The sequence below is a fragment of the Vombatus ursinus genome, unplaced genomic scaffold (assembly GCF_900497805.2).
Source record: "Vombatus ursinus unplaced genomic scaffold, bare-nosed wombat genome assembly UNPS02004276.1, whole genome shotgun sequence".
Lineage (NCBI taxonomy): Eukaryota > Metazoa > Chordata > Mammalia > Diprotodontia > Vombatidae > Vombatus > Vombatus ursinus.
In genome coordinates this window covers 436,883-450,049 of record NW_020944054.1, presented here as the reverse complement: position 1 = coordinate 450,049, position 13,167 = coordinate 436,883, and the positions used below count along the sequence as shown (strand labels likewise).

Here is a 13,167-nt window from a genome sequence, read left to right as displayed (position 1 = left end):
CCATTCCAAATGTTCATATGGACTATCTGTTCCCAACCTGTGCTACAGCATTCTGAGCTCATGTTGGTCTGATCAGCCATAGTTGGACACAGCTTGACTCCAATATAATGATGTCATCTTGGTCCTCTTTGAGAACAAAGGACAGCAACCAATCATCAGTATCCAAATTAATAATTGAGCAGCCCTTTGTTTCTAAGTTCCCAAACTTGCTTTGGAATCTGTTTCTAAATCATGAGTATCATACACATTAACTCTAATCATATCCACCATCACATGGAAAAAGATTCTGCTAGGAACTAGATGCGCCAATCCCAAATCCTGGATGACTATTCATTTCATTCCTGTTTTTAGAAGGTCCAATCTTGCTGCCCTGGTCCAGTACAAAGGCATTCTAACATCAAGTGACTCTTAAGGACAGTTCAACAGCTTGTGTTTATCCACTGCCATGCTCTCCACAAAAGGTCATGTAATACAAATGAAACTGCTGAACTTTCTTGCCCTCACAGAGCTGGTGCTGAGGTGAGGACAGGGAGAGTATGAGGACATACTAGGGGCAAGTCATACTTATGTCTGAGAGAGACCCTGGGTTATGGCCACCATCATGGTAAACAAACCAAATCAGGAATGAGAAATAGAATTGATTATAAAGAATATAGTTTGCCGAGAGCAGTGGTTCCCATTTAAGTGGTCTGCAAATCCCTTGGAAGTTCACAATAGTGGTCCAAAGATTTCTCAACAAAATAATTGTCCACAATGTTATAAATATCTTTTCCCTCTGTAACAGCAAACATGTGTGCATGTTTGAAGCATCATAGATTTGTTTCTGCAGTGATTTGAAACATTGATCATTTGCACAATGACGTTGGTACTCACATGACAATTATATCAAATTTTTGACTAAACACAACATGTTCTCATCACAACCTGTCATCAAATAGCTTCCAAATTTGCACAAGGATTCAATATTCAAGTACAAACTGATTTGTAGGCATATACCCTCATTTGTGTTCTGTACCAGAGCGGCTCCCATGTTTCCCTCTGTACCTCTGTAATCACACTTCATCAGCTTTATAATCACATGATCAAGATATTACAAATTATGAATGTTTATGTCCTTATAATAATAGCTGGCATTTACATAGTGCCTACTATGTGCCAAGCACTTTACAAATATTATCTCATTTGATCCTCACAACAACTCTGAGAGGCAGGTGCTATTATCTCCATTTAACAGAGGATGAAAATGAGGCAGACTGAGATGAAGTGACTTGCCCAGGGTCACAGAGCTAGTAAGAGTCTGAGGTGGAATTTGACTTCAGGCCCAAAGCTCTGTGCATTGAGCCATCTCTTGTAGTACTAATGTCAGGCAGTTTGAAAAACATGATCACTGGGCATGCTCATTCATTATAAGTCATCTTTACAAACGATCATGTACCATCACAAATGTTCTTCAGAAACAAATCTTATGTTGCCTTTCATTGCAATATTAAGTCAGTTTTCCGATTTAGACATCTTCCACTTATATTACTATTCTATCTGGTGGATTTTCAAATAAACTGGATGGCAACACTAGGAAGTCATTCAGTAGAGTTTTGTGAGAGTTGCCAGTGCAAATGGTAGAAGAGAAGAAAAACCCATTTGCAAAGATTACTTGCAAAGGTTGTTTTATATATGTTAAATATAAATATATAAACATTGTTAAAAATGAAACAATATATACAGTTGAGCTTTAAGTACATTTATCATTTAATACAGGATGCAGCTGTGGCAGCAGGCTGGACCAGACACAAACCTAGGCCTGTTGACCCTTTGCCAACTTGTGCGTGATCGATCACTGCTCAGACCCAGGTCTAGCCCAGTACCCTCTGCAAAATGGAGACTGAAGTTTATAATTCATCTGCCATATACTACTACTTTGGTGGAATGAATGAATAAATGTAAAAACCATCTATTTTTTACTTTTAATTTTAAAAAACTGACAAGCATGTATTTTCTCTTTTCCACTTCCCCTCCCTCCATAACCTCCATAATTCAACAACAATATGAAAAAGAAACAGAAAACTTTCAGAGTTAAGCAAAACAAATATGCTTGTTGGATATATCCACATATGTATGTATTTTGAGTCAATCACTCATGGGTAGTGTGCTCCTCTTCTGTCCTCTGAAATCATTGTACTGATCAAAGTTTCAGTCTTTCAAAGTTGTTTTTCTTTATAAAGTCATCACAATGCAGTGTTCACTTGCATTTATTAAGTGCTGGGATACAACTACAAAAGTAAAGACAGTCTGCCCTCAAAGATCTTAAATTTTAATGGGGGAAGAAACACACATTGGGGGTGGGGGTGGCCAAGATGAGGGGCACTTTGGTGAGGAAAGTGGCATGGTTTGTAAGACTAGAAGGAATAGATTGACACAACCCATCCAGGTGCAATGGTAGAGTTGTTGGTTCCAGAACTGAGGGAAGGTGGAGTAAAGGGTGTTGATTGGCAAGGTGGATTTGGAGGAAGTGGCTATAGAGGAGAAAGTATTATGGGAGAGGCAGTCACCAATCAGGAGAGTGACACTGCAGGATTAAAGATCCTTTAGGATGTGGTCTCTCGTGTGAGGTGAGAGATGTTTGTTGAGGAGTATATAGAGGAAATGGCCATAGAGGCAAGAACGAAGTAGCTAACAATCTCCTCTCTTTCTCTCCCTATATTTATTGATCACTGGCCACATGGTAGCCAACTATCTTCTACCTTCACCTCCCATTCTCTCATCTCCATCCTCCTCAACCCTACCCCACTCATGTCCCATTCCAACTCCATTTAAGCTTCCTATGGTGTCCTCCATTCCATAGTAAACAGACTTCCCTTCTTTCTTGATCTGTTCCTTTGCTCACACACACATAGGGGTAGTCACACAATGGATCTTGCTATTACCTACAAGTATCCCGCTTTATTAATTAGAAATTTATATTACTCTATCTGACCATATTATCAATCCATCTCTCCCTGTACCTCACTCACCCTTCTTAAACATTCTTCACTCTCCTTGAGACCTCTAATTCTTCTATCCTTAGTACTTTCTCAGGCCATTCATTAGGCCTGCTCTGACTTCACTTTCACTTCCTCCCTTTCTAATATTTGCCCTATAGCTAGCAATTTAAACTCTATTCTGACTTCTGTTCTCAAGTCCCTCACTCCCTTGTCCTATCTCTCAGCCTTGGATTAGGGGCTGCTGAATGAGTAGGAGGAATGGGTACATTCTAAATTATATAGTCTAAATCACCTGACCCTTCACTGTATCAACACAGCCCTTTTATTCCTTACCCTATTTCATATCATATGGACTATTTGTGCCTGACCTGTGGTAGAGCCTTCTGAACTTGTACTGGGCTGATCAGTCACAGTCAGACACACTGTACCTTGACCCCAACATAGTGATGTCATTTTGGTCTTCTTTGAGAACAAAGGACGACAACCAACCAATCTCATTCACCACCAGAGCTATTCCAAACTTCCAAACCTTCTCTTCCTTCCTCAATTATCCCATACCTCAACCTCCCTCCACCCCTCCTAACCCCACCACAGATGAAGACTTTTGCCTTTCTGAGAAACCTGAAGGCATTCAATGTGAGTTCCTCTTCATCTCAAAACTCAGCATTGTCCCCCACTCTTACTTCCTTTCTCTCAATCTTTGCCAATGATAGAGCCCTTTCCCTTTCCAATGCCAGACCCCTCTATTTGAGTAGTTGATCCAGGAGTGTCCTGGAGTTAGTTCTAACAGGCTTGAGAGAGCACATTATTAAATTTTCAGCGGGAGCATCTGTACCTCAGAAATCAGCAATCATTACCAACCAGGGCTCCATCAATTGGTTGGTTGGTTGTCTAGACTAGGGCCTCTTAAACTTTTTCCACTCGTGACTCCTATTAGGGTTTCTTAAACTGTGGGTTGTGATCCTATATCACAGCCCACAGTTAAAGAAGTACTAATCTAGACTAAAGAAAGTGTTAATAATGCAGATTAAACTTAAAAGTGTGGTCACTCTAACAGCATCCAGAGTAGTGGGATTCATTCTCCATCTCAGTGGCACCCTGCCCCCTTCCCACCCCAAGAGCCTGGGAGGAGGAGGAGAAGAAAAAGAGGAGGAGGAGGTGGCTCCATGGAGTGGGTGGGAGTAAGGGGTCATGCAAGGACCAAGCTTACCAGAATCCTTTGACTGTAACTATTTTGCCCATGGACAATGTTGGGAGTTTTCCTTTCTGCCTGGGCACTATCATAATTGCTCTTGGAATTTTAGGTTGATTTGAATCAAAGGACAAAAATCGTGACAAAGGAACAATATGTCTATTACTAACACTCCCACAAGTAATGACGCATATCTGAGCATTGTTCATAATTTGATGTACCTTAGACAAAGTAGAGAAAGTGAAACATTTGTAAAAAGAGCAACTGAAAGTTTGATAAAGAAGCTGAAAGAGAAGGATGAATTGGATTCTTTAGTAACAGCTTTAACTACAAATGGACCCCTTAGAAAATGTGTCACAACACTGAGGACATTGGATGGAAGGCTTCAGGTGGCTGGCTGGAAAGGTTTCCCTCATGTCATATATGCTCATCTCTGGAGTTGGCCTGATCTTCACAAAAATGAACTTAAACATATGAAATACTGTCAATGTCCTTTTGACCTAAAATATGACAGTGTCTATGTGAATCCACATCATTATGAATAAGTTGTATCACCTGGCATTGATCTCATGGGATTGACAAGGCAAAGTTCTGCTCCATTTAGTATATTCATGACTTTGAGGGAATTTCATCCTTGTCCACTGAAGGACATTCAATCCAGACTATATAGCATCCATTGAGTAACTGTGCATCTTGAGAGACATACAACAACTCAGCCATGTTAGATCCATCTGAGTCTAATACTACTAGCACTACTAACTTTCACAACATTCCTGTGGCTTCTACATCAAGTAGAAGTACAAGTCAGCCTACCAGCATATTGACAGGCAGTCATAGTGAAGGACTTTTGCAGATATAGCCTCAGCACCTGACCCAGGACAGCAGCAGAATGGATTTACTGCTTAGACAGCAACTTACAATCATAAGGGTATTATCACCTGGATTGGAAATAGAGCTGCAAATTGTATGCCTAATGTACCTTATCACCAAAATAGTCACCTTCAGTATCATCCTTCTAAACCATCCTATCCTGGACATTACTGGTCAATTCACAATGGGATTGTATTCCAGCCTCTCATTTCTAATCATCCCATTCCTGAATATTGGTGTTCAGTTGCCTACTTTGAAATGAATGTTTAGGTAGGAGAGACATTTCAAGTTCCTTCAAGCTCCCCAAATGTTACTATCGATGGATATGTGGACCCATCTGGAGGAGACTACTTTTGCTTGGGTTAACTCTCCAACATTCTCAGAACTGAAGCCATTGACAGAGCAAGGCTGCATATAGGCAAGGATTTGCTGTTGTAATGTAAAGGAAAAGGTGATGTTTGGGTAAGTTGCCTCAGTGATCATGCAGTGTGTGTGCAGAGTTACTACATAGAGTACAGAGAAGCTGGCTGAGTACCAGGAAAAGTTGTTCATAAGATTTATCCCAGTACATATATTGAAGTATTTGATTTACTGCTGTGCCATTGTCAGCTGCCATTACACAAGCTGCTCAGGCTGGAATAAGAGCAGGAAATATACTTGGACTAGACTTAGTAGGGGGAATAGCCCCTGCTATCAGTCTGTCAGCTCTTGCTAAGATTGGCGGGGATGACCTCTACCACTTATTCATACTCAAGATGAGTTTTATAAAAGGCTGGGGACCTGATTACCTAAGACAGAGCATTAGAGAAATGCCTTGCTGGATTGAGGCACACCATGCCCTCCAACTCCTCAATGAAGCACCATGCCCACTGTAGGTCCATAGCTATTAGACTGAGGTCTCTGTGCTATAGTCATGTTTCAGGATGGTGGACTGTAAAATACAATCCTGTTTATAACCCAAAGGCAGAGTTTACTTTTGCCCTGCTTGACCTTTTCATATCAGAAACTGGATTTAAAAATTTTCCCTTCATTTAGGAACCCATTCAGGTATGAGACATGACTCAGAGCTTGGAAAAGAGGAGAACCTACCCAGATGAAGTCCTCACCATATATATATATATATATATATATATATATATATCTATATCTGTATGAAGAAATTGTTCCAGAGATGGAAAATGTAACCTTTATCACATATAGGTACTTTTATATGCAAAACATATACATATATACACATATATATGTATGTGTGTATAATCTATAGCTATTATTCCACAGAATAAATTCAATATTGCTAATGTTTAAATACAGAGAAGGTTCTCAAAGGTAATTCACCTCTATCTCATTCTGTATGTGAGTTCTTGCTGTTAAGCATATATCTTAATCAAGAATACTGTTCTATGTGGGTGAGTTAATATAAGAGTTAATATAAATAATAACAGCAGCTTGAATCTGCATTTAAGGAGGTTGAGTCACAAAAATTACAATGTGGCTTTTCCTCAAAATAAATTCTTTGAAACTTGAACAAGTGAAAACAACATTTTAATTCATGTTGTCTTGTAACTTCAGTGTGATACTTGCCATGTATGTACATATTTGAAAATTCCTTATCACTAGACAAAAACTTATTTTGTTACATGTTGTTCCCTTTCTGATGGCTGTGATTAATGAGAAGTATTTCTCTGCCCTGTTGAAGAATAGCAGTTATATTCTTTCTAAATTTCTGGGCATCAAGTCTGGTTACTAAAAACCCTGGGACAGGAATTGCTTTCCTTCACTAATTCAGAGGGAAAACATTTGTATTTTTAAAACACCAAAAGGTATATTATCATTCCACTTAAATATCAAACTGTTCTGCAAAGCTGATGATGCTTACACTAAATAATGAATAACTAGTATTTTGGAAAATTTGTATTAAGTACTATGCAGAATAATGGCAATAATTGCTTATAATGGGTACTTTATTTTCATTCTTGATTTGATGTGTGGTCTTTCACATACAGTTTAAGTCATGTATATTTATGACATCATTTCAAATTCAGGTTTTTTATCTTGGGGGCAAGGCTACCAACTGATGTCCCTTTTATGCCTTTGCATTATCCCAAGCCCTATGCCATCAATGACCACACTAATTGGCCATGACTTTGTATAGAGGAGCTGAGTAGAAAAAATGGCAATTCTATTGATTGGACAACAGACAAATATATATGCTTTTTATCTAGCTAGTAGTATAAATAATACTCTTAAAATCTGTTAAAAAAACACAAATTAAAAGTGTACACATACTTTTTTTTTTCTGGAGAGCCCAGTTGCTAAACATTTACCAGCACATCCTCTCCTATCTTCTCCAGCAGATTACAACCTCAAGCATGTTCCCCCCCTCCACTCTGTCTTTGTCTCTCTGTCTCGTCTCTTCTCTTCTCTTTCCCAGCCAAACACCTAGAAAAAGCAGTCTATACTCATTGCCTTCACTTGCTTTCTTACTTGATCCTCAAACCTTTGTAATCTGGCTTCCAACTAACCTCATTGCTCAACTCATTAAGAGATTCCTCTCTCCAAAGATGCCAATGATCTCTTAATTCCTAAATCTGATGGTCTTTTCTCAGACGTCATACTATCTGCTACAATGGACTTAGATGACTCCTGGATCTAAATATCAAGCCCAAGTCTCTCTCCCAAGATCCAGTGCTACATAATCAATTGTCTATTGAACATTTCAAACTGCATATCCCAGAGATATTGCAAACTCAACATGTCCCAAACAGAACTCCTTCTCTTTTCCTCCAAACCTTCCCCTCTTCCAAATGTCCTTATTTCTGTTGATGATATCACTATCCTTTCATTGTCTCCAATTTGTTTTTTTGGGGGGGGGCGGGGCTAGGCAATGGGGTTAAGTGACTTGCCCAGGGTCACACAGCTAGTAAGTGTTATGTGTCTGAGGCTGGATTTGAACTCAGGTCCTCCTGAATCCAGGGCCAGTGCTCTATCCAGTGCGCCACCTAGCTGCCCCTCCAATTTGTAATCTTAGCATTATCCTCCATTCCTCACACAAAACCCTCTATCTCCCAACCTTTGCACTGGATAATCCTCATGCCTGGAATGTTCTCCTTCAACTCCTCACCTCTACCTCTCAGCTTCCCTGGCTTTCTTCAGTATTCATCTCATATCCCACCTTCTGCAGGAAAAATTCCTCAGTCTCTCTCTCTCCCCACCCCAGGGCCTTTCCTGGGAGAACCCCCATTTACACAGGATATATCTTGAATGTGCTTAGTTATTTGCATGTTGCCTCCCTCAATAAGAATGCTCTCTTTGAGAGTGAGAAGGCTACGTTTTTGTGTTTCTTTGTATCTCCAGCCCTTAGCATAGTTCCTGGCTTCTAGTTAGTATATAAAAAGTGCTTGTTCATTGATTGACTCTCCCTTACCCCACATCCAATCAGTTGCCATATCTTGTCATTTCTACCTCTATAATATCTTTCACACCTTATCCCTTCTCTCTATTAACCCAGCCACCATCTTAGTTCAAGCCCTCATCACCCTTTGTCTAATTTTATTGCAGTAGACTTGATATCTGCCTCAAATGTCTCCTCACTCCAGTCCATCCTATACTTTTTGACCATGTCACTCCCCTACTCAACCAACTTTAGTGGCTCCTTATTACCTCTAGGATAAAATAGAAACTCTTCTGTTTGGCTTTTAAATACCTTCACAACCTAGTTCCAACCTGTCTCTCTAGGCTCACTGGTCATTCCTCTCCCTTCCACACCCTATGACCCAGCCTAACTGGCCTTCTCTTTGTTCCTCAGACATCTCTTGCCTCTGGGCCTTTGTCCTGAGAGTCCTCAAATGCACAAGTTACCTTTGCCTCAGAGAAAGCCTTTTTTCAAGCACCACCTTCTATATAAAGTCTTTCTGGAAGCACCTTCCCTCTCAAACTTCCTTATAATTAACTACTTTGTACTTCTGCTCCTGTATTTATTCTCTACATATTTAGATTTGTCCCCTTTAGAATAGAAGCTATGGTTTCTTTCTTTGTTGTCTTTGTACCCTTGACACCTAGCATAGTTCCTGGCACATAGTGGGTGCTTAATAAATACTTGTTGCTGATTGATTGAATTGTGGAGTATCTGGACAAATTGTGACAGCTCATTAATAGAATAGAATATTATTGCACTATAAGAAACAATAGATATGAAAGATTCAAAGAAACATGAGAAGATATATGAACTGATATAGAATGAATGAATAAATGGGTTGATGGATGGATGAATGAATGAATGAATGAATGAGAATTATGTATCAAGTGTATGCTATGTGCCAGGCATTGTGCTAAACACTGGGGATACAAATACAAAATTGAGACAATCCCAACCCTCAAGGATCATACATTATAATAGTGGGAGACACAAAGGGTTAGTGGCCAGAGAAAGGTGATTCGGTAATGGTTCCAGAGCAAGAGACTGGGGGTGGAGGAGGTAAGGAGGAGAAATGGAGATACACATGTGACAACGGGGAGATACAACACGTTGGCAAGATTACCATGGTGAATTACTGAATGGGATGTGATATGATTTTGTACTTACCAATTAAGTCAGCTCAGCCCTGGCGATAGAAATTCCAAAACTAAGTAGATTAAGTTTCTCAGGTCATGGTCTTTAAAGGTTGAGGTTAGGAGGGTCAACAGTGGTAAGTACAGTAAGCAAAAGCAGTATAATACATGCCATGACTGCGATGATGAAAACGAGAATAACATTAAAACAAAATTGATCATGTAATTATAATGACCAAACTTGGTTCCAGAGAAGAAATGAAAAAAATTCACTTCTTTCCCTTCATTAGAAATGTAAAGAAATAGGGATATGGAATGTGTATGCTCTCAGATTTGATTGATGTGATCATTTCAACAAATTGTTTTTTCTTGTTTAATCTTTGCCACAAAGGACACCTAGCTTGATAGGGCAAGAGGAAGAAATATATTTAGAAGTAAAGGTGATGTAAAAATAAAAGGCACCAGTAATAAAAATAAGGCATTGTTTTGAAAGATGAGTCATGCCTGACTAACCACATTTCTTTTTAGATAGAGTTACTAAATTGATAGATCAGAGAAATGCTTTAGATGTAATACACCTGGATTTACCAGAAAGATCTTCAACAAGGTCTTTCAGAATTTCCTCCTGGGCAAAATGGAAAAATCACAAACTGGATGATATTACAGTGAGATAGCTTTAGGGAAAGATAAAATAACCAGACTCCAAAAATTTCAATTAAAAAACTGATGTTGACTTGAGGGAAGGTCTCCAGTGGAATGTAATCAATTGGGGATCTATGCTTGATTCTACTCTGTTTGGCCTTCTTATCAATGAATAGATTGAAGACATAGGTGGTAAATCTTAAACTTACAGATAACAAGAAGCAGTTGGGAGGGAGAGCTAACAAACACTGAGCCAAGATCCTGAAAGGTGGTGATGGATAGAGATATTAGAACTTTCAAACAACTAGGAATATCTCACATTGAGACAGGCTGCTTCAAGAAATTACCCATTGCTGCAGGTATGCAAGAAGAGGCTTGATCTGTACGGAGGGATTAGACTGGGTGATTTGGAAGGTCCCTTTTAGACTTCAACAGATCCATGATTTCACTGCTATGGGTATTCCTCCACCAGCGCAGATCACAAGCTATCCATACTTTCTCATGCCGTGGTCCGAGTTCTTCCTTAGAGCCTCCGCAAAGTATTCACTCAATGTACTAGGGGCCTTGCTCTAGGTCTTTTACATTTCATGGGTGCCAGTAGATACATGGTATGTGTGTGAGGAAGGGAATAAGTATTTATACAATGCCTACTATATTCCAGGCTTTTACAAATATTATCTCATTTTATCCTCACAACAACCCTGCAAGGTAGGTGCTAAAAAAATCATTTTATAGTTGAAGAAACTGAGGCAAACAGAGGTTAAATGACCCCCCCAAGGGATATCAATGAAAAAATGTATGATTGAGAAAGGAGGTGAGCAAGAGTGATAAGTATCAGATGGATATCTATATATGGAGGCTCTATGGAAGAACTTGTACCACAGGATGAGAAAGTACGGATAGCTTATGATCTACTGTAAGTAAGGAGGATTATGTTATTCTTTTTTAGATAATAGTTCCCAGGATTCATGGCCAAAACAGTTTCTACTGCGACTGTGCAGTGAGATATAGGGATGAGTTAATGTGAACCTACGAGCTTATTGTTGGCAAACTGCCTTCTTTGCGTGCTTCTCTATAAAGCAAGAGAGCACTGTTCAGTGAGTGGGGATTTGGGGAATATGATAGTGTAATGTTCTACATTACATGCTCTTGACATACCCCCATCAAGGCTTGGGGGGATTTGGAGAATACATAGGGAAATACATGTGTATCTGCTTCAACCTGCCCCCATTGAGGTTTGGGGGATTTAAAGGAGTGCACATGGTGGAATGCTGTGTCTGTCTCAATTGGTCCCCATTGAGATGTAGGGGTTGTTGCCCCACCTTCTTGCTGGCTCCTGCAAGAAGGGTGATTAGGGGATTCTGTAGGAGTTGGTGCTCCCATTATTAGGAACCCATTGAGATAGAATGGTAAGAATAAATTATTATATAAACCCCTCCGAAGCTGTCTTCCTATTCTTCTGGCTGCCCAGATCAAGCGTGAATCTGTTAGAGGCTGGAGTCCAAAACTCCAGGAGTTACTGTGTTACATCTACTTTTGTGGAAAGTCATTTGTCTGAGGTCTGATTTGAATCAAGTCTTTCTGATTCCAGGCCCAGCACTCCATCTACTGCACCACCTGGTTGTCTCTGAATGTCCCTTATGCCACTTTCTGAGCATGTCATCACTGGAAGCCTATTTGTTCCCTCCATATATATCTCTCCATTGCCCTTAGGGTCACCTGCAATTATCGTTCCTTAGATACTGTGGTGTTCCAAGATTGACAGCCACACTGTATTACTAGGAGGACGTTTGAAAAGATGAATCACTACACTAGGGAACAACTTGGCATAGGTAAAAGCACTGCAATCTACCCTGCTCTCTCAATTTCAGGTCCAATTAATTGACCATCTTGCAGATATAGGTACTGATGTATTAACTCAGTGAATTGGTTAACTGTATATCATAATCTGGACGCTAGGTATTTTCCATTCATTTAGTTTTTCCTGTATGGAATTTTAGGCTAATCCTTTGGAATAATCATGGATCACATTTCAGGAACTCTGTGATGTTCTGGAGGTTGATGCTATTGCTACAAAGTCATCCACAAACAGGAACATCTAGAAGACCTCTTCATCTATAGGGAATCCTTCCATTTAAACCCTGTACAAGACATGCTCTATTACCTTTAGTCACCTATAAAGATCCCTTCCAACCAGGGATATGCTGGTAAATGTTTAACAACTTCCCCCCTCCCCCCCCAATGTATTCAGGATGAATTTAATTTACGTTATTAACATTTTCTTAAGTATAGACCAGGAGTCAGCAAACTACAGTTCTTGGGCCAAATCCAGCCACCTGTTTGTTTTTATACTGCCTGTGAGCTAAGAATGTCAGCAAACTATAGCCTACAGACCAAATCTGGCTCTCTGCCTGTTTTTGTACAATCCTCAAGCTAAGAATAAGCTCATGGGCTGGGGGATCATAGTTTGCCAACCTCTTGCCAATAAGTCAAGCTCTGATTTGTAACATTTGTCAATCTCTGAGGTGTAAACGGCCACACTGAAAATTTAACAATTTGTTCTTACAAGCTTGTTCCAACTGGTTCCAGCATACCCCTATATTCAACTCTAAAATTCTATGATTTCCTATGGGATGTGTTAAAAAATAGTAAATACTCTAGTTTTGCTATTGTTCAAGGTGTATGAATGGGAATATTGTGTGACTTAAGTCTGGAAAGGTATGCTAGGGCCCAGGTTGCGGAGGGCTTTGCATACCAGGCTAAAGAATGTGAGATTTATTTGGTGGGCAACAAGGAGCCAAAGAAATTTTTAAGCAGGAGGATGATATGATCAGTTTTTGGCATTTGGAAGATTAATCTGACAATTACATGTAGAACAAATTGGATAGACGTGATCAATCCCACTTGGTTGACTATAAGCCTAACTATCATATGTCT

General features: G+C 39.6%; 1 pseudogene; it reads left to right on the top strand.

The window, feature by feature from the left end:
- Positions 1 to 475: 475 nt before the first annotated feature.
- On the top strand, positions 476 to 5,682 carry LOC114022735 (annotated as a pseudogene).
- The last annotated feature ends 7,485 nt before the right edge of the window (positions 5,683 to 13,167 follow it).